Genomic DNA, 20931 nt, shown 5'->3' with positions numbered 1-20931 from the left:
TGATCACTACAGTTCAAAATAGAGGCGAGCACAGGGGAGCACAAGCAAGGGTTATGGCTGTTAAATCGGCAATCATGGAGATTATTGCCAAAGATGCGGCTGACAAACTTGCCGCATGGCAGGAGAAAGCCTATGAATGCAACGAGCGAGTGGGTCATCACCTTGCCATAAGAGCTAGACAGAAGGTAACTCGGAACTTAATCACAGAGATTGAAGATCCTGTGAAGGGACTAATCTCAAACCCAGACGGTATTCAAAAGGTCTTTCCCTCGTATTACAGAAAGCTTTATTATGAAGATTCTCACAGAAATTTGCCCGAGATGGTGACATACCTCAGCCAGATTCCCATAGAACAACTTCCACAGGTGGAACAACAACAGTTAAAGGAATTGCCCCAATGGTTAGAGATACTAATGTGTATCAATAGCCTGCGAAATGGTAAGGCTACTGGTCTCGATAGCATACCCCTTGAATTTTATTTTCAAAAATCAACTCAGCTAAAAGAGTGCATGACGCAGCAAATCATACATGTCTTCAAGGGGGGCAGACCACCAGAATCCTGGTCGCAGGCCATAATTATAGTATTTCTTAAAAAACATAAAACGCCAACAGATCCTGGTTCATACCGCCCCATTTCGGGCCGCGGGACTGTTGATCACATCCGAAGGGCCATTACACTTCTCGACGCTAAAAATAATGTTAAGGAACCAGTAGCTTTAATCTTGTTGGATGCGGAGAAGGCCTTCGACAGGGTTTCCTGGTCTTTCCTCTGGGAAGCTCTGTCGAAGGTGGGGGAAGGAGAGGGTTTTCTGCAAGCTCTTAAAATGCTGTATGTCCTCCCCACTGCAAAACTCTTTGTAAATGGAGAACTTACTGAAAGTTTTAATATAATGAGAGGTACTCGGCAGGGCTGTCCGAGCTCGCCACACTTATTTGCAATATATATTGACCCCTTTCTGCGGCAGTTAGAATATAATAATGCTATAAGACCTATTATAACTAATGGTTGGGAAACCAAAGTTCTGGCATATGCCGACGATATTGCCTTGGTGACCCCTGACCCCGATATAGCCATTGGCGAAATAGAAGCAGAGGCGTTGAAATTTGGGGCACTCTCTCAGTACTCCCTTAATCACAATAAAACTCAGATTATCTGTAATGAGTATGCTAAGTTTAATGATGATCGTGTGGTCGGAAAAGCAACATATTTAGGGGTAGAGATTACTGCAAATATTGACTGTATTGTGAAGGATAATAGCGAGCCATTAATTGCCAAAATTAAACCAGAATTGGCCAGTCTACATAATCTAGATCTATCTATAATTGGTAGATGCAACATGCATCAAAATGTTGTTTTTTCCCAAATGTTTGTATCTGCTGTGAGCAATTCCTTTAGAATTTGATAGTAATTATCTTAAAGCAATTGAAGATCTATTTTCGAGATTTATTTGGGGTTAGCTAAGCCTAGGATAGCTTTTAAATTTCTCTCTTTGCACAAAGAAAGGGGTGGTCTGGCCCTACCAAATATTAAACTCTACTATTGGGCTATCACCATACTGCACAATTTAGCTCTCATTCAGAAAAAGCCAAAAGAAAGAACGATTGAAGAGATACCTTCCCTGCTTGAGCTTATTATGGGGACAGAGGCATGGGGGTGGGCTTGGCAGCATATGAATGATCATCATTACAAGAAAGTTTGCTTTAAGACACTACAAGGAGGGGCCAAGGTCATGAAATGTATTATGAAACTTATTGGGCTGGGCCGCCTGAATTTCTTTATGCCACTCTGTGATAACCCCATTCTGCCAGAGATTTTTAAAGGCTCTATTAGAGAAGGATGGAGGGTGGCCGGCATGATAAAACTTGTTTTTTTTTCTTCCTCAATAGGGTTGGTCTCGTTTGAGAATCTTGGAGATTGGTTTGGGCTCGATAACAGAGACTTTTTCAAATATCTACAAATCCGGGACTTTTTGCCTAGGAAAAGGGGGGGCCCGAATGGGTTCACCAACATTGAAACATAGATAAACTTAGGAAGAACAGAGACCTATCTATTGGTGCTGTTTATACATTTTTGAATTCATTAATGCCAGATGAGATGGAAGATCGAGCGGCAAAATGGAAGGTAGAGATTGGTGTTACAGAAGAACTATTTTATCATTCAATAAATTTGGCACAGAATATTTTAATACCAGCTAGACTTCAGGCTCAGTATTACAAATCGTGCTTCTCGCTTTACTATACCCCTAAAAAAATTGCTAAATGGGGAACAAGGAGAGGAACTGTCTGCGCATGCTGCACTCTATATCAAGCAGACCGTAACCATATTTTTGCCACATGCAGTGTTTTGGATAAATTAAAATGAGAAATTGCCAGCTTTTATAATAAATCCCGGAGGATTACCTGCTCCCTTACTCCAGCACTAATTGGACTTGGGGTAGATCAAGATATACAGGAGAGCACAGGGGAAACATTTGTGTTTATTGGCATGGCAGTATTGCGCCTCTGCTTAGCATCTACTTGGCTCGACCCTAATCCACCAGGATTCCAGCAATGGCTGTCGCGACTACTAGCGCACTATAATCTAGAAAAAGCTATTTACGCACGGAGGGGACTATGCTCTCGAAAGAAAGGTCGAGAAATTTGGGCACCATTGACTAGATGGTTGGCGGATAACGAGTGATTGATTTAAAAAGCTTTATTTTGAATATGGATCTGATCTAGGAAAGCCACTGATGAGCGGCCAACCCCCCGATAGGTGGGGAGAGGTGGTAAGGATGGTAAGGGTGTGGGGGAAAAGAAAACATAAATGCAATACCTTTGTATATTTTTCTTTATTGTTTGGTCCTCTTTATTACGCACACAATGTATAAGACCTTTTGAATTTATGGACTCTATTGTTTTACCTTGCATTAATACATTTTTTTTTAAAAAACATAAAAGGTATTCAGCTCTTGTTTCTAATTATCGCTCAATTTCCTTAACAAATCAAGATTGTAAACTCTATGCAAATATTCTTGCACCCAGTTTGTCCTCTGTGCTTGATTCCCTTATACAAATTGATCAATATGGTTTCATGAAACATAGACATTCTGTAAACAATACTAGAGTATTGTTACATGCTATTGAACAGGGACAGTCCTTGACTTCACCATAGAGTATTGGCATTAGATGATGAAAAAGCATTTGACAAAGTTAATTGATAATATTTATTCCATACCTTATTTGCATTTGATTTTGGTGGTTTATTTATTCGTAGCACTTCATTCTAGTCTATCATCTCAACTTTTTAATGTTGGTCAAATTACATTACTTTTTCTTCTTGTTATTGAACCTTTATTTACAGCTATCAGAGGTTATACAGCTATTAATGGTACTAGTATTAATTATATTATTAAAAGACTTTAGTCAATGCTGATGATGTGCTTTTGTTTATTAGTGGCCCTCAATCTTCCCTTCCTCCTTTATTTGAGTTACTTTTGTCCTACTCACAGATTTCAGGTTATACGTTGAATATCACTAAAACAGAATTGTTCAAATGTTCATTGTACCCCGGATATGTTACCTATAAAGAAAAAAAAGTGGCAAAAGGATAATCTTAAATATCTTGGTATTTCATTTTCTCACACTATAAGCAAATCGATCTATCTAAATTGTGAAAATATTATAAATTATATCAATGAAACATTTTGCAAGTGGTCCACCTTGCATCTATATTGGTGAGGCAAAATGGATTTTACCTTTTTGCTATGATTCCTATTTAATTCCCTCTTCTGTTTCATAGAAATGTTGATAAACACTTATCTAAGTATATCTGGAATAATAAAACTCCTCATGTATCTTATTAAAAAATGTCATTTGCTAAATCTAATGGGGGCTTTGGTTTGTCAGATTTTTTTAACTATCATAAAGCTTTTATATCAAAGCAAAGATCCCTCTGGTTTATTTATAATCATCTTAATTAGATTCCTACATGGCCTCTCTTACAAAAAAAGTAAATATTACCATTTCCTTTACCTGCTTTATTAACATTGTTTAATGCTTCAAATGTTCTTAGTAAATCAATTGTTTTAAAATCTACAAAGTTAATACTACACGATTTAGATTCATTTTTTCAGTCAACTATTTCACAGACCTTAGATATGTCTTTATGGCATAATCCGTTGCTAAAATTTACACAAAATGCTACATTTTGGCAATCCTGGATTAAAGCTGGTATTTTTTAGTTTAAAGGTGTATATGATAATAACACTTTTTTAACGTTTAATGAATTACAACAACAAAATTATGTTGCCTCCTTCTGATTCTACCAAATATGCAATCCTATGTAACTCTATGCTATATTCCTTTCCAAATAATGTTCCTTTAATTGTCACCTTGGATGTAGAAACTTATATTCATACGGTAACTACTTCATCTCATGATGTATCTTTAATTTATAAAAAATTAACACATTTCAAGGTGATAATATTAATTTTCTATCCACGTTTTGGAATAATGAATTATCTTTAGCGTTGTCCCAGGATCTTTGGAAGAAAATTTGGTTAAATAGTATATGAGGATGGTTACCTTTGTCTTTGCATATAAAAAAATTGTTCTTATCATTTAATTGTTTATGTAGCCCCTTTAAATTATTTAATGTAAAACTTTTATCTTCTCTGTTGCCATTGTAAATTGGTCCCAGGTACGTTAAAGCATATGCTTTATGAACGTAATTTAGTCTCTAAGTTTCAGAGTGAGGTATAGGATGTAATTAAAAAAATATTTACTTTTTCTGATAATCTTTCATACGATATGCTAATTTGTAAATTTGCAGCTCTTTCCACAAACTTGTCTGATTTTTTTTTGGAAATATTTTATTCTGCATATACGTAAACTTACAACAAGTTGTTCACTGAGTAAAGCTTATATAAACATGCTTCTCAACACAATCTGCTCCTCTCGGAGATACATATAATCCTTACATTGATTTCACAATGAAGTGTGTAACATCCTATCGTATCTTTTAATCACTAATGTCCGTTGCTGATTGGTCCTGAGGTGGCGCACAGATATTTCCTCTAAAATAGTTCTACTTTCCCCACACCCGCTTCCATTTCTTAGGGCACCCTCTATGTATATATATATATATACTGCCTTCTCTGCCACCATAGCTCTGTCCATATCATTACACCAATTGCGATGTGTTGGAGCCGCCTGTGTTCCCCAGTGTTTTGTGATATTACGTTTGGCAAATATCATACCTAATGTTGCCAGTCTTGAGTTGTGTGGTTAAGATCTGTAGGTACCTAGATATTAAGGAGACACCTCTTGGGCTCTGGTGATACCGTAACCCCGCTAACTTGGGAGATGGTATGCATAAGTACCCCCCAGTATGTCACGATCTTTGGGCATTCCCACAGCGTATGATGAAAAGTGCAGATCCCCCCGCATTTCCTTAAACAAAGTGGTTAAGTAGTTTTTCCCATCCTGTGTATTGTTACTCTGATGTAGTAGATTAGTTGAAGTGTTTTTAACTGCACTAGCTTTAATTTGGAGGGAATCGCCACTTCTCGTGGGGACGAGACTGCCTCCTGCCAGTCTCGTCTAGCTCTCCCACATCAGCCTGCCATTTTTCTCTAAGAGTTTGTGTGGGGTCCGGTTGATTGTTAATAATCTTACGTTAGGTTAGGGAAATGGCTTTCTTTTCCATGTATTCTGTTAGGAGCCTGTCCTCCAATCGGGAGGCCTCCGGGTATACGGTGCCCGATGGGACAGCCGTTTTGAGTGCATGTTTGATCTGAGTGTAGCATAAACTTTGCGTAGGTGCCATCTTGTACTTATCTTGGAGCTGATTAATGTGATGACCTCTCCCTTACACCAGAGATCTCCTACTCTTGAGATTCCTATTAGGTCCCATTGTTTGAAGCCTTTACTACCGCTAAGCCTACCTAGTCTTTGGGTTTCCCAGAGCGGAGTCAATTGTGTCATAATACCATCCCAGCCTAGTTTTTTGAGTGTCGTAAACCATATTTGTACTGTGTGTGCAGTAGGTCCCTTAAGGGTTTTTTTCCGGGACTTATTGTAAAGCGCTCTCATGACTCCTCCCTCTCCCAGAACATGCCTATCCATACGGAGCGCCGGCTCCGTTTGAGGGGCGTGTAGCCATTGATTTATCACGATCAGCTGGGAGGCCTAATAGAATGTTTGTACGTTGGGGAGGGCGATCCCGCCATCATACCACCCCCTGACCAATTTGTGCATGGCTATGAGGGCTGGTTTTCCGTCTCATAGGAGGTTACTTACTTCCGCTTCAATTGCCTTAAAGTAGGTGGTGGGACTAGGAACGGGGTGTTCTGCAGGGCGTAGAGAGATCTCGGGAGTGTCATGATCTTTAAGAGCGCCGCTCTTCCCAGTAGCGTCAAAGGTGGGGATTGCCAATGTTTGGTATCGCGGCAGAGCCTTTTAAGGGCTCCATGAGGTTTTTCTCCATAAATTCCATGGGCCGTGGTGTGATATGGAGTCCCAGGTATTTAAAACTCCCTCTATGACCTGTATCGTACAGACCACCGGAAGCCGCGGTGGGGAGCCACTCAGCACATATAGAAGAGATTTGGCCCAATTAATAGCGTAACCAGAGAATCTACCATAGACCTCACATATGTCCAGGAGTCTGTAGAGCAAGCGCCTGGGAGATGCCATGTAGAGCAGGACATCATCCGCATAGAGCGAGATGCGTTCTTTCCAGCCCACAGTCCCAACGAAGCCCACATATGACCGGGTTCCTCTTTATCCAGGCCGCCAGCTGCTCCAGTACTAGGGCGAATAAGAGCGGCGACAGAGGGCAACCTTGTCGTGTTCCACATCCCAGAAGAAAGTCTGCCGCAATTCGGCCATTGACTACTACGTGTGCCAGAGGCTTAGTGTATAATAGCTGTATCCAGGCCCAAAACTTGGGGCCGAAGCCCATGTGTCTAAGAACGGCAAAGAGGAAAGGCCACTCAACCATATCAAAGGCCATAACCGCAGCTAGGGATAGGATGACAGCGTCCTTTTGGATGGTGTTTATACGGGCCATTAAGCCATGGAGGCGTCTCAAATTGAGTGCTGTGTTTTGGCCGGGCATGAAACTGGACTGGTCTGCATGCACTCATTTTGGGAGGTGGGGTTGTAATCTAGCGGCCAATGTTTTAGCCAGTATTTTGGCCTCTGCATTAAGCAGTGATATTGGCCGGTAAGACGTGTATTCCTGCGCTGGCTTGCCAGGCTTGTGTATAGCGACTACTGTTGCTAATCACTGGTCTCTGGGAGTTCTCCTGCGTCCAGGCTGGCCTCATACATGCTGAGCAAATGTGGTGTGAGTATGTCTGCTAAACTTGTCTGACTTGAACTATAAACTTCTAGATTTTTTAATTTTGGCTGCTTTAAAATCTATTACTGCGAATTGGAAAGATGCTTCATTATTATCACTCCATACATGGTGGTCATGGATATCTTTTACTAGGAAAGGTGCTAATTTGTCTTTCTTAGGTGTTGTACATAACTCAACTTATCAGTTATTTTGAAAACCGATTGATAATTATACAGCTCCATATTTATAAATAAGTATTTCTAATTTGTTGTATTTATTGTTTAATATATAAAGAAGTTATTGTTAAATAAGTAGCTCTGGGAACTGATATTGGTATTGACATGTTATATGTTTTTATTACCCTCCCTTCTTATTTAATTTTCTTTTGTACATCACATTATCATTGTAACTGCGTAGGTACATTTATTATATTAATGTCCATGCTACAGATAATTATGTACCATATTTTCAACACACGGAAGTTCCAGTTGATGCCTGGCCATCTGTGAAACCATACGTGTTCCACCATGGAGTTCTTACCAATAAAGCTTCCTCAATCAAACAGCTGTGCCTCTGTGACAGATCTCTTCATGGCCTTGCCTTCAACGCCCTTCGAAACAGCTCATAACCAGTGGCAGGCCCCACGTCAAATAAGCCCAGACATGCTGAATAAGTAAGTGCATGACTCATATTAAAAACTAAGAATGAGACTGTGCACCGAGGACTCCTGCCAAGGACATGTGTGTTTGCATTTGAACAATTTGCCTATCTCTCCCCCTCATGCAAAGGTTGACATATCTTTCTGTTTTCCATAGCTCTCCTGCTGATCTGAATCTGATCTGAAATTGTTTTTGCATCTTTTACTATTCAATGTGAAGGATGGGCTGGTGTTCTCCAACTTGTTCACATGATTACTGGGACCGCAGTGATTTTTATCAGTTTCATACCATATAGTTGCACATTTTTTTCAGTACTATTCCCAATCTCAGTTTCTGCATCTAAATGTTTCCGAGACCAAGTCAGCTGTCAATATTACAAGTGTTAGACTGGAATATTCCTCATTGTTACTATTAGCCCTCCTTTCTCTGACACAAATTATTTCAGTAATTAAAGTATTATGGGCCATATGTAGGTAGCTGCACATTTACCGACTCATAAATACCGAATTTTACCGATTCGGTATTTATGAATCGGTAAATGTGATGTAGGTAATTTATCGGTAAAATTTACCGAATCGGAAAGGGTCGGTAATTTAGAATCGGTATTTACTGATTCGGTAATGAGGCATACCTTCCCATTGATTCCTATGGGCCAGGAGGCCCATAGGAATGAATGGGAAGCCAGTTACCATTACCGAATCGGTAAATACCGAATCGGTAATGGGGGAGGCAGTATCATGGGTGGCAGGGTGTCACATTGACACCCTGTTGCACCCCTGATTCGTCCATGTGTGCACATGTGGCGCACATACATGCCCTAAGGGCATGTATGTCTGCCACATGGCACTTTGACATCAGCAAAATGTCACGTTTTGCTAGGGATTCGGTATTTATCACCAACCTATATTTGGTGGTAAATACCGAATTCTAATTCCTACACATCACTCATTTGAGTGTTTCCTACATCTCATTTCAGGATTCGGTATTTACCGAATCGGTAAAATTACTGATTCGGTAATTTTACCGATTCGGTAAATTACCGAATCCTGAAATATGCCCCCTACATAGCAAATGCCTAAATACCGGTCGGTAACGGGATATTTACCGAAAATCGTCCGTTACCGACCGGTATTTGGCTTCCTACATATGGCCCTTAGTGCGATAAGCTAACAACTTCCTTGATGATGTCTGCCAGTTATCCCTGAAATTGATAAACTGGCACAAATACCCTTATATAGGACATGCCTTTTAATAGTAAAAGTTTAGTGATTTCATACTCTTGATGGACAGCTACAATCTGTAATGTGTTACAGTAAATACAGAATCAATTGCGACCACCTATTGCCAACAAAACAACTACACATTCTCTTGAGAAGTGGTATTAAGTATCAATTTTAGTTTACTGGGATATCCCAACTGATATACAGCTCTTAGCTGAATCCACCATTCAGTTGAACCTGACTGAAGCCTGTATTGAATGATAAGTGCATAGGCTGAAAATGCAGGACTTGAAATGTCATGTCTCTTCTTGAGCAGCATTCCAATGTCAATGAAAATAGAGACATCAGACGACCCGTTGTCCTGAACACTTTTTTATATGTGACCGTTACTAACACCAGTTCCGTAGCATGTGTTCACATGAGATGCTGTGTTTTCACAGCAGAAAGATATCAGTATTTGATTCATTCATACATATCTAAAGCTTTTTAAAATTGACTATAAAACAGTGTAACATTGTAATCCCTGCTCATACACTTAGCATGGCATCATCTCATGTGTGTACCAGTGAGTTATGGCTGGATTACTATCAGTATCTATTGGAAACCCATCTCTCCCTTCTCCGCTGGTCCAAAGTACACTTGATGTGTAGTCAGGGAGGTACCCTAACAGGTTTACACATGGCTCATATCTATGGTGGAAGAAGAGGAGTTGTGGAGCAACCAGTCTTCAGCAAAGTACATCTTTGTTGATATACAGACCCTTGCAATTCACTGCTACACCACTTTTTCACTGTTTCATTGGTTTACACCCCAACTATCATAATATATAACAAATGCATCAAGAGGTTAAGGGATTTTACTGTGAGGTTAACATTATGAACCGTATAAAAGAAAAGCATAACTCTTGTATTATCTTATAAAGTTTAACATACATTTAATGCAAACTAGCCAGTGAGCAATAAAAAATAATGCAAGACAAATGCCATTTCATATGTCTAGAGCTGTGCCCTTGCTCAGCTGGAGCATGAAATGGCAAAAGCATAAATTATTTTTCTCCACATTTTCATACATTTTCTCTTAATGCAGAATAGGAATGAGGACATGTGATAAAATAGACACTTAAAGACAACAGCTACTGAGCAGGTGCCAGGATCTTATTGTGGGAAGGAAAGTGAGACGCCCTTAACCGTGTGATAAAAGTAATAACAGGATTTAACTCCACTACTCTTCAAATGCTTTCCTTCACTGTGCCAACCTCAAAATGTAAACACAGTTCAGTGGATGTGCATTGCACAACATCGAGTTACGTGGCCACAGTACATTTAGAATGTGTCTAAATGTTGCAACAATACTAGGGGGTCATATTTACAATAAAATGTCGGAGTGCTGCGCTGCGCCAAATTTGGCAGTGCCACGCTCCGACATTTTCAAAACGCAGGGATGCGCCATAATCACAAGAATATAGTTCACCCCTGTGTTTCCCCTAGCGCTGATGCAAAAAAAGCTACTTAGTGCCTGCGCAGGCACCCTGCCACCAGGAAGCACAGGTGCCTACGCTACAGGGACGATTGTTTGTGTGCAGTAAGGGACACCTTCCTGCACAATCCATAATGACGATTTGCACCTTCTATGTGTTCTATTCTGCAGCACACCAGTAAAGAGCAAAAAACAAGGAGAAATTAATCATTTCTCCTCGTAGCGCCATTCTAATGCCTGGTAATCCATGGTGTTAGTTTTGGGGCTGTCTCAGCCTTGTAAATCTCGGGCAGTGTCAAAAAGTAATCTGTGTTGTGGTGGAATGCCCACAGCAACACCCATTGCACGCCCCTTTGCCACAGAGGACTGCGGCGGAAAGGGTCATATTTACAAGGTGGCGCTAAGCCACACAAAGTGGCTTCACGCCACCTTGTAAATATGGAAAATAGTGCTGCGCCACCTGAACCTCAAAAAAAGTGGCACTGCGGGCTTGGACATATGCCCCTAAGATTTTAGTGGTCTTCAAGTCGATGTAAAAATTGCATAGCAAATGACTAATGAACTGCAACAGTGCATGTTAAGGCACACAGAATAGTTAGCATTTTCATAGTAAACATGTTCACACTGGGCCACGTATATGGGTTAAAAGATTTTTTTTTTCCCCATTCAGAGCGCTATGTGCTGCCTTTGAAACAGAGCACTGATTCTGGTGTCAACATTGGCCCTTTCATCCCCATTCATGGGCTCATGAGGTGGAGAATATATGCGTATCGCTACATCATTATATGGTTGAAGGATGAGAATTATTGATTCTATATAAAAACCGTGGTGTTGGTGTTGAGGAAGAGACCGCAGTGTTTTCGGATCCTGAAGGCATCTTGAGGATGTAGGTTTCTTTACAGTTTATATGCCTGAGGAAGTTCATTAGAGCAAAAACACCTTGGCTGTGGCTGTGATTGAATTCATGTAACAGGACGGGCATTTCTGGAATCTGATAAGGAAGAAACATTACTGTCTGGATCGACCTTTTAAAATGTTCAATACTTATTTGGGTGCGCCCTGTTGTTGTTCATTGTGTGTTCTTCTGCTTTGCAGCATTACTACTACTAGCAGCTGGCACAACACGGTTTTGGATTCGCTACTCTGTGCCTAGCTGCTAAGCTAGCTGTTTGAGATATACCTTTATTTCCTTTGTTTACCTCTGTACCTAGTAGACCAGGTAGTGCACCGGTGGTCTTAACGAAATACTGAAATCATTACACATTTTAATTGTGTGACTGATTGGGCATCAAGGCAACCCAAATTCAGGCCTGCAGTGCCTTTCACACGCAGTCGTCTCATTGTGTCATTCAAAAGCTAATATTCTGAATGCCATGCGGGTCAACATTTCCTCTTGCCCTTCCGCTCCTATTGTCCCGGAAGTGATCGTCCAGAACCGACTGGAACCGGTCGACGTACTTCTGCCTCGCGCGGTGGGGGCGGGGCTGGCAGAAGCGCAAGGATTAGTTTCTGCCTCTATAAATAACACCATTCAGCGACTCTTCTCCTTTTTTTTAAGTGCACAGGTGCGTGGTGAAGTCCTCTGGCGAAGCCAAAGCAAACAAAAGGTACATCCCCAATCTGGCAGAGCAGCCGGCGATTAAAAATTTAAAGAGATGACTAATAAAACAGGGGAAACAATCGTGCATGTTTGCTGCGACGTGATGCATGCCCTGCTGGAAGCTGTGCCAAGAAGAGCATTGTTCCGACAGAGGAAGGCCCATTGTCGGCGGTAAGCAGTTGTAAGACAGAGAACAGAGAGCATTGCCCTGTTTCCTGCCTGTCCCTTCTTTGGCCTCTGACCAGAAGCTTGGAGGGGTCAGGGTCTGCACACAGTAGCCAGAGGCACCCTGGTCACTGCCTTACCTTCACAAGGATGGGAGTGGACTGAGAGGTGACAGGTGACACTCTGGAGATTGCGCAACCTCACATAGCCTAGATGGAAAGGCATAAGTTTTCGTACTTCAGCAAGCAGTAGGAGTGTGCAAAATTGTTCCCTCACAAAACCTACAATAAAATATGTGCTTAGACGAAACGCTGGCTACGACCTGGTGTGAGATTTCAATGAGAGGGCTGTGTAGAAAAGTCACGCAAGATACCATTACCAACAAGAGATTTGTTCACAACAACTACACCACATGTTCTATTTCAACCAGTCTTGTGGGAAACCTATACAAAAAAGCTAAACGCTTAAAAAAAGGCATAATGTGTGCAAGTCTATAATTGTGACTATAAGTGGAATCTATAGCGAGTCAATTGCTAGAAATAAGGATGTCTGTAGCTTACAGAAATAATCAAGTGGGGCTGTTAGTGCGTGCGGGTTTTCATAGGCATTACAGGCTGCCAAAGTGTGCTATAGGTGGGCTGACTGTGACCACATTAACCACGTACTAAGACCCCAAGGAGAGTTCCCGCTGTCAGTGATGGTCAGTAGGAAACATACCAGAATGTTGCTCCATGCACAGACCAACCTTGGGCCCTAAAACCTGGAGTCTAGCAGGAACCTGTATGGAAAGTGTCAGCAGTAGAAACATCAAGGAGTATGAATCAGCTAAGAGGGTATGGGTAGAAAATCATCTCTGAAGGGGTAGGTATCTATACCTCTCATGCGGCATTCATGACAATGTGTCCTTGAGAGTTTCGAGGTACTTGTTCAGTGAGTGGAATCTCTTTACAGAAGTTAAGCGACCAGGAAAAAAACAGACACCAGGCAGATTATTTTGAGAGCAAACAAGTCTTTAACTCCTTTCACAGCGTCATACTGGCCTCTTCACTTCAGTGGAAGCGCATGCAGCAAGTTCTCTGGTTGTACAAGTGTTGCTGCAATTACAGGGCTAGATGTATTGGAACGGCAGAATACACTAAGATGGCCTTAATGGGGAGGACAAACAGTGAGCAGGCGTGCTTCATGATGCCCCAAAAATAAAAAAAAGGATGCATGTGGCTAGATGTGGAATCTGTACTACCCATTACCTGTCTACTGTCGGCACACTGGCCTTGCATAGACAGCAGCTTTCCTATCTATCGCCAGCACACTGGCCTAGCATAGACTGTACCTTGCCTGTCTACCGCCAGCACACTGGCCTTGCATAGACTGTAGCTTACCTGTCTATTGCCAGCTGGGTGGCCTTGCATAGACTGTGGCTTACTTGTCTACCGCTAGCACACTGGCCTTGAACAGACTGAAGCTTACCTGTCTACGGCCAGCACACTGACCTTGCATAGACTGTAGCTTAACTGTCTACTGCTAGGACACTGGCCTTGCATAGACTGTAGCTTATCTGTCTACCGCCAGCACACTGGTCTTTCATAGATTGTAGCTTACCTGTTCATACCAGCACTGTGACCTTGCATAGTCTGTGGCGTACCTGTCTACTGCCAGCACACTGGCCTTGCATAGACTGTTGCTTCTTGTCTACCACCAGCATGGTGGCCATGCATAGACTGTTGCCTACCTGTCTGCGGCCAGCACACTGGCCTTGCACAGTCTGTAGCATACCGGTCTACTGCCAGAACACTGACCTTGCATAGACTGTAGCTTAACTGTCTACTGCTAGGACACTGGCCTTGCATAGACTGCTGCTTACCTGTCTACCTCCCGCACACTGTCCTTGCATAGTCTGTAGCATACCTGTCTACAGCCAGCACACTGACCTTGCATAGACTGTAGCTTAACTGTCTACTGCCAGTCCACTGGCCTTTCATAGATGTAACTTACCTGTCTATCACCACCACACTGGCTTTGCATAGACTATTTCTTACCTGTCTATCACCAGCAGCATACTGGCCTTGCATAGTCTGTAGCATACCTGTCTACCACCAGCACACTAGCCTTGCACAGACTGTAGCTTACCTGTCTACCGCCAGCACACTGGCGTTTCATGGATGTAGCTTACCTGTCTATCACCAGCACACTGGCCTTCCATAGACTGTAGCTTACCTGTTTATACCAGAACTGTGACCTTCCATAGTCTGTGGCTTACCTGTCTACTGCCAGCACATTGACCTTGCATAGACTGTAGCTTAACTGTTTACTGCCAGCCCACTGGCCTTGCATAGACTTTTGCTTACCTGTCTACCACAAGCATACTGGCCTTGCATAGTCTGTAGTGTACCCGTCTACTGCCAGCACACTGGTCTTGCATAGATTGTAGCTTATCTGTTTATACCAGCACTGTGACCTTGCATAGTCTGTGGCTAACCTGTCTACTGCAAGCACACTGGCCTTACATAGACTGTTGCTTACCTGCCTATCACCAGCATACTGGCCTTGCATAGTCTGTAGTGTACCTGTCTACCGCGAGCACACTGGCCTTACACAGACTGTAGCTTAACTGTCGATTGCCAGCACAGTAGCCTTGCATAGACTGTGGCTTACCTGTCTACTGGCAGCACACTGGCCTTGCATAGTCTGTAGAGTACCTGTTTACCGCCAGCACACTGGCCTTGCACAGACTGTAGCGTATCTTTCTACCGCCAGGTCACTGGTTGTGGCATCCAATTTGTTAGCTGTGTAATTCTTCCGTCTTCACTGTTGCTTGTTCTTCTATTCTGCTTGTGTAATCAGCTTTAGTTAACTCATTCTGTACTGAGCCAAAGCAATGTACGTGCTGAGAAAAGGCCTGTAGCTGCTAAAATGCACCTGGTTAAAGATGTAACTGTCAATCATTTGTGCTGTTGTAAACAGTTCTGTTCTCCCTCCCACGTTGCTGACTAAGTGATTACCCATCTGCCCATGTCTGGCTGTAACTATTCCTGTGTACCTTCTATTTGTAACTACATGCTTACTCTGCAACAAACTCTGCATATAAGCACCATGGTCTGTGTATTCAATGTACTACCTCAGGCAGCACTTTAGAGTGCTGTGTGGACGTAGTCCCACTCACGAGTGATTAATAAACTTGTTATTTGAATTCCAGCTTCAGTGCCAATCTCTATTTTGTTGGTCTACGGATCCGTGGACAGAGAAGGGTGACCCCTGCACCGGTGTGCTCATTAAAAGACACATTTCCACAGTTGACGCCCGACACGTGGGGCCTCATCGAGGACGCGGCCGTCTGAAGGAGTGGTCTTGACGGAATAGTGGAATATTGCTGATGAGACGTCCTGCATGAGGAGACCCTTGTCTTTGCAGCAGAAGTGATTTTTTCGGTTTTCTTGATTTGACCCTCTAGGTGTTGGCCGGTCCCGACTGAGGTATCCTTTGGCGTTATTTTTGCAGTGACCATTATGACGAACAAGAGATTGGCAGTTAGAGGTTTGAGACTCTTGTTTGGTAAAGTCGCAGAAGCGACACTCTTTATTTGCTTGGCCAAGATTCTGGTTTTGTTTGTTTGATTTATTTTTTGCAAAAGATAAAGGCAGGTAATGTGGAGATTTTTCTCCACTTTTGAATATTTTGGAAAAGTAATATTTTACAAAAACTTGGTAGCAAGCCTGTTTCCAGCACACTCCGTAGGTTGTGTTGCTGTCTTGGAGGTACCAAAATGGATTCAGAAAGAAGTCAGCCGGCTCCCCCAGAGGGGACACCTAATAGGCATACATATGTCAAATACGGTATTTCTTCCATAATGTATTGTACACTGTGGAACAAATATACGAAAAAGGATCCTGATCTACAATGGCCTGTGAATGGGTCGTTTGACTTTAAAAAAAAGATTCAGTATGTAGAGCAGTGTTTGTTTAAAAGGAAAAGTCGACAAGATATGTGTGATTGTGTACGAATGTGGGAGAAAAGTGCATGAGAGAGTGAAGAATGAAGCAGCTATAGCAGAAACAGAACAGCGAAAAACGATATATCAAAAAGCGCTAGAATTAAAAAATAGGGAGATGAAGGTAATAAAATAAAAAGAAGACAGGGAGCGTCGTTTAGAGGTAACTGGCCAGTACCCTATTAGGCGCCCCATCTATCCCATACTTAATAAACCTCAGGATGATTCCATCTTATTAGATCGACCCCTGCCTCTGTATAAGTTTCCCTCTGCCCCTGAGAATGATCTTTCTGACGAAGAACCTCTTTCTTCGGACGATAAAGACAAAGATAAGTCAGATGGGTGACAGACTCCCTCTACTCTAACTATTGACGGAAAAGCTACTATCAGATCAACTGTTCGTAAAGAAGCCCATGGGATTACCTCTGCTCCAGATCTTGTAGCGATGGTTCAACAGTGAAAACATTTAGAGCAGTTATATTTTGCAGAAAAGTTTACTTGGGAAGTAATACTTAATTTTAGAAACCTTTCTACAAATTTAGTGCCCACTGATAAAAATTCTGATTATAAACAATTAAGTGATGGAACTTTTCTTTGCTCAGAAATACCTGATCTAATTAGGCGAGTAGTTAAACTATGAGATGACACATTTCGCTTAAAAGCGGAGAAAAAAGCAACTGGTAAAACTAAAACGTACAAGTAGCCCAACCCTCAGAACAGATAGTAGAAGCTCAAGAAACAGATAATGGATTTAGTAGTACTGAAGTTGATATACGACCAATGCGCAAAGCTGCGCCTTTGTATGTTCCTCCGAAGGGTAAGGGAACAGATGAAGATAAAGCTTCAGATGATGCAAAAGGATATTTTATTTATAATTGGGTTTATACTCCTTGGAGTAGAGCGGATGTTATGGCTCTTAAAGCCGCTTTGCCTGACCCACGGAAAAATCCTGCCGCTTTCTATGAAGAAGTAGAAGGAGCCATTAGCTCCTGCACTATGACCTTGCCAGATATCGATATGTTTTTTGGACTTATTTTGCCCCCTGATATGTGGAGATCGGTTAGGAAAATAGATGACAAAGTAGCATATGGTGATACTTGGGTGCATTTAGAAGAAATAGATGCTGCCAAGGAACCTGCGCAGAAACCACAGCAGGCGATATTAGATCTTCCCAAAGCTATTGTGACTAAATTGAAAACTCTTATACCCCCTAAGAAAATAGATTGGACAACGTTAGCATCTTGTAAAGAGAAAGCAGATGAGTCAGTTTCACATTTTGTTTACACGATTTGAAGAGACATTCCATGATTTTAGTGAGCAATCATTGACAGATGACACAGGTAAGCATTTGTTCGTTGACAAATTTGTCGCTAACATGTTGCCAGAAATACCTAGTCGCCTAAAGGCCAGCGAGAGTTCTTGGACTACGTCTTCCCCAGTCTCCCTTTTGACTATGGCCCAGTACTATGAGCGTCAGGAATTGGAAGCAAAAGGCAGGTAGGATAAGAAGGTAAAGGATTTAAAAACTAAAGTTATGTTGGCTCAAGTATATGAGAGGTGGTGGTAGAGGCGGACGTGTAGTACATACTCCTAGCGTACGCCTTTTCTCTCAATCAACTTTGTCTTCTGATCAGTGTACTTATTGTAAAGAAATTGGACATTGGTGTTCTGAATGCCCCCTTTTGCGATGTCAGCAGTATCAACGGGGTAGGGGAACTGTGAGAGGATCCCCAGGGAATTTTGGGAACAGAGGGACTCGTCCTAGATTTGAGGCAGTTGAGCACGGACCAAATTACTCTTAATACCTTTGATAGACAAAACCAATATCAAATGTCTGACTTTCCTGCTGACGGTCTTGCAGATTCTGATTATGCATAGGAATGCCTAGGATGGGGTATGGAACCGGTTGAGGTCCCAGTAGATCAGAAAGGTCCTTATGTTGATGCAAATGTCTTGGGCTCTACTGATCAGTTTCTGGTTGATACAGGAGCTACTTGTAGTGCTCTGTCTAAAAAATTGGTTCCTTGGGCTCCCCTGTCTGGCGCAATGATAACATCGATAGGATTCGATGGGACACCTACATCTAGCCCACTGTCACAGCCACTTGCATTTAGTCTTGATAAATTCACTGCAGCATGTCCATTTTTGCTTTCCTTTAACACACCGGATAACATTGTGGGTATCGATATGCTGAAATATTTTCTTGCTACAATACCTTGTTCCCCAGAAGGTGTGCGTGTTATCTTAAATGATAACTATCCAATGGTTGAGAGGTCTTGTCTCATTAAAGAGGATATCGCTTAGGCATCCTTACCTAGTACTTTGTGGGCTAAATCAGATACCGATGTGGGTCAATTGGCTATTCCACCAGTGGATATTTAAGTGAAGGAAGGTGCGTTGCCTCCATTGCCCCAATACAAAATATCTCGGGAAGGCGAAGAAGCATTAACACACATTGTTCAGGATTTGATCAAGGTAGGAGTTGTAGAAGAAGTTCCGTATAACATTTGTAATAGCCCTATTTTGAAAAGAGACACTGATACTAAAATTTACAGATTCATTATTGATTCATTATTGATTTATGAGAGGTTAACAAAATTGTGGTGCTCCAATACCCGATAGTCTCTGACATTACGACACTTCTTACTATGGTTCCTCCTACAGCTACTACATTTAGTGTAATTGATTTAAAGAACGCATTTTTTTCAATACCTATTCACCCTGACAGCCGTTATTTGTTTGGCTTCACTTTGAATAATCGATCATTCACTGTAGAGCTCCACAAGGCTATACAGAGAGTCCTAGCATTTATAGCCAGGCATTGAAAAGGCAGCTTGATACCTTTCTTGTACCAAAAGGGATGGCTCTTAGTTAATATGTTGATGACATCTTGTTGGCGGCTGATACCCCTGCACAGTGTGAAGAAGGAACACTGTTGTTGTTATCATTCCTTGCCTCTCATCATCATAAAGTCTCTCGGAAGAAATTGCAATATTGTAGACAGCAGGTTACCTATTTTGGTCACCTCCTGTCTAAGGAGGGACGTGCACTCACACCAGATCGCATTCAGACCATTTTAGATACTCCTGTGCCCCACACTCAGAAGGACGTCCGTGCATCGATTGGCCTTACTTCTTTCTGTAGGCAGTGGATCCCTAGCTTTTCGTACATTATTAAACCCTTGTTTGCCCTTTTGACTAAAGAAACTCCGATGCCTCTCCCATGGACTACTGAATGCCAGAATGCCTTCCAACAGCTACGTCAAGCTCTTTGTTCTGCACCAGTATTAGGAACTCCAGACTACACTAAGACTTTCACACTCTATGTACACGAGAGGGAAGGTTGTGCCCTCTCGGTTTTAACACAGACACACAGTGATAAACAACGTCCTTGCGCATATTTTTTGGCTGTCCTTGAACCAGTTGCTTGTGCACTGCCTGGTGGTTTCCGAGCAGTGGCGGTAGTGGCTGTGACCATACGTCAGAGTGAGGGAATAGTCTTGACACATAGATTGTTTGTGTTAGTACCTCATTCAGTTAATGCCTTGTTAAATCAAACGAAAACACAGCATCTGACTAGTGCCCACTTGACAGGATATGAATTGACACTTTTGGCCCCTCATATCACGTTGAAAAGATGTTTGACTTTGAATCCTGCTACATTATTGCCACTTCCAGCAACTCAGTCTCAGTCACAAGAGTTACATGACTGTATATCCCTTACTGAAGAACAAACAAAGGGTCGTGTTGATCTGCAAGATACGCCTCTCTCTAATGTTGATGGAAAACTATGGGTTGATGGTTCTTGCCTGAAGTTGCCTGATGGCACTACATCTGCTGCTTATGCGATTACAACACTTTAGACACTAGTTGAGACAGATCGCATTCCACAGAAGTCAGCTCAAGCAGCCAAATTGATAGCACTGTGAGATTAGTACAGATTTGCTGTTAACATTTACACTGATAGCCAATACGCCTTCAGCGTGGTGCATAACTTCGGGAAACTTTGGAAAGAAAGATGCTTTCTTACTTCACATGGGACACAGATAATGCATGGGGAATTAGTCCATAATCTCCTTACTGCTTTGGCCTATCCTAAGAAAGTAGCAATTGTTAAGTGTAGCGCACACAAGAAAGTGACCGATAAAATAGGAGCAGGCAAGGCCTTTGCGGATTACACAGCTCGTGAGACTGCAATGCTGCGGAGTACCACATCTATACATGTAGTTAAATCACAGGCTGAGCGTTGGCATGATGCCAGGCAAGAGGTGCTGGACATGCAACAATCTGCTTCTGTTGACAAATTAGACCAATGGTCCAAGGAGGGAACATTGGATGATGACGGCTGTTGGAGGAATAAAGAAATGACAAAATGGAAGTTACCCACAGCCTATTTACGTCCCATGATTCACATGGCACATGGGCCGGCACATGTTGGAGCATCTTTTTTTATTTTTATAATTTGTTTATTGAACTCTTGCAAAACAATATCAGTGTGTC

This window comes from Triturus cristatus, chromosome 3_1 (genome assembly GCF_964204655.1).
Source record: "Triturus cristatus chromosome 3_1, aTriCri1.1, whole genome shotgun sequence".
Lineage (NCBI taxonomy): Eukaryota > Metazoa > Chordata > Amphibia > Caudata > Salamandridae > Triturus > Triturus cristatus.
The sequence above is the reverse complement of the archived record's forward strand: the minus strand, read 5'-3'. Positions refer to the sequence as shown.